Source organism: Colobus angolensis, unplaced genomic scaffold (genome assembly GCF_000951035.1).
Source record: "Colobus angolensis palliatus isolate OR3802 unplaced genomic scaffold, Cang.pa_1.0 Scaffold50, whole genome shotgun sequence".
NCBI lineage: Eukaryota > Metazoa > Chordata > Mammalia > Primates > Cercopithecidae > Colobus > Colobus angolensis.
In genome coordinates, this window is record NW_012118488.1 from 2,821,032 (window position 1) to 2,823,541 (window position 2,510).

Genomic DNA, 2,510 nt, shown 5'->3' on the forward strand with positions numbered 1-2,510 from the left:
GAGAAGGTGCAGGGACACACATCTGTATTCCCAGCTGCTTGGGAGGCTGAGGCAAGACAGTGGCTTGAGCCTCGAAGTTGTTTTTTTTTTGTCTTGCTTTCTTTTTTTCCTTTTTTGTGGAGAACCGAGTCTGGCTATATTGCCCAGGCAGGTCTCAAACTCCTGAGCTCAAGCTATCCTCCCACCTCTGCCTCCCTAAGAGCTGGAATTACAGACGTGAGCCACTGCACCCAGCCGTTTTGGCAACATTCTTAAGGTAGTTTAAAGAGAACCCTCCACCCTTGATAACTGATCACCCTCAAAAACTGATCAAATTCCTCATCCCCCACTCTTTCTTTTGAGATGGAGTCTCTCACTGTCGCCGGGGCTGGAGTGCAGTGGTGTGATCTTAGCTCACTGCAACCTCCACCTCCTGGGTTCAAGTGATTCTCCTGCCTCAGCCTCCCAAGTGGCTGGGATTATAGGTACCCACTACCAAGTCCAGCTAATTTTTTGCATTTTTAGTAGAGACCGGGTTTCACTATATTGGCCAGGCTGGTCTCACACTCCTGACCTTGTGATCCTCCCACCTCCGTCTCCCAAAGTGCTGGGGTTACAGGTGTGAGCCACTGCACCCAGCCACCTCCCCTCTTGATATGTGATCAATCCCTAGCCTTCCTTTGGCAAGAATCCTATTAAGTTGGTTTAGCAAGAATCCTGCCCCCTACTCTTGATGTCTCCTCTTAATAATTTTCCATCCATGGATTTTCCTCATTCTGCTCCTTGGCTGTACATCCCATTTGTCCTTATTGAATTTGGAATTGAGCACACTGCCTTTCGCCTATTGTAATGTCCCTAATGCAACAGTCCTGAATGAAGTCCTCCTTACTATTTTAACAGGCTTCAGAATGATTTTTTCTTTAACATCTTTCCCATGAAGCCTTCCTTCTTGCCCCTAGAAAAAATTGATTCTGTGCTCTCTTAGCACTGTGTAAAACTTCCTTTTCTAAAGCCAATATCTTGGCCGGGTGCAGTGGCTCAGGCCTGTAATCCCAGCACTTTGGGAGGACAAGGCAGGCAGATCACCTGAGTCCAGGAGTTCGAGACCCACCTAGCTAACATGGCGAAACCCCATCCCTACTAAAAAATATAAAAGTCAGCCGGGCATGATGACACGTACCTGTAATCCCAGCTACTCAGGAGGCTGAGGCAGGGAGAGTTGCTTGAACCTGGGAGGCAGAGGTTGCAGCGAGTGAGCCAAGATCACACCGCTGGACTCCAGCCTGGGCAACAGAGTGAGACTACATCTCAAATAAATAAGTAAAGCCAATATCTTGTGGTATTACAGTCATTTATGTGTTTGTCTTCCCTTATGGCTTGCTGAACTCTTCATTAAAAACATAATGAAGATAGTGGTTAAGAATGGGGCCAGGCAAGGTGGCTCACACCTGTAACCTAGCACTTTGGGAGGCCGAGGCAAAAGGATCACCTGAGGCCAGGAGTTCGAGACCAGCCTGGCCAACATAATGTGAGACCCCATCTCTAGAAAAAATAAAAAATTAGCCAGCTTCACCGGGCATGGTGGCTCATGCCTGTAATCCCAGCACTTTGGGAGGCTGAGGTGGATGGATCACAAGGTCAAGAGTTCGAGACCAGCCTGACCAACATGGTGAAACCCCCGTCTCTATTAAAAATACAAAAATTAGCTGGGCCTAGTGGTGCACACCTGTAATCCCAGCTACTTGGGAGGCTAAGATAGGAGAATTGCTTGAACCTGGGAGGCAGAGGTTGCAGGAGCCGAGATCGCACCATTACACTCCAGCCTGGGCAACAGAGTAAGACTCTGTCTCAAAACCAAAAGAAAAAAAGAAAAAAATTAGCCAGCTACAATGGTGCATGCCTATAGTCCCAGCTACTCAGGAGGCTGAGGTAGGAGGATTGCCTGAGCCCCAGTCCCATTGCCTGAGGATTGTTGAGGCTCAGTGAGCAGTGATCATGACACTGAACTCTAGCCTGGTGACAGAGTGACATCCTGTTGTTACTGGAAAGGAGTCCTGATCCAGACCCCAATGGAGGGTTCTTAGATATCCAGCAAGAAAGAATTCGAGATGAATCCGTAGAGTGAGAACAAGTTTATAAGGGAAGTAAAGGAATAAAAGAATGGCTATTCCGTAGGCAGAGCAGCTCAGTGGGCTGCTGGTTAGATATTTTTATGGTTCTTTCTTTCTTTTCTTTTTTTTTTTTTTTTGAGATGGAGTTTCACTCTTTTGCCCAGGCTGGAGTGAAGTGGAACAAGCTTGTCTCACCGCAACCTCCACCCGCCAGGTTCAAGTGATTCTCCTGCCTCAGCCTCTCAAGTAGCTGGGATTACAGGCGCCTGCCACCACACCCAGCTCATTTTTGTATTTTTAGTGGAGACAGGGTTTCATCATGTTGGCCAGGCTGGTCTCAAACTCCTGACCTCAGGTGATCCCCCTGCCACGGCCTCCCAAACTGCTGGGATTACAGGCGTGAGCCACTGAGCCCGGCCT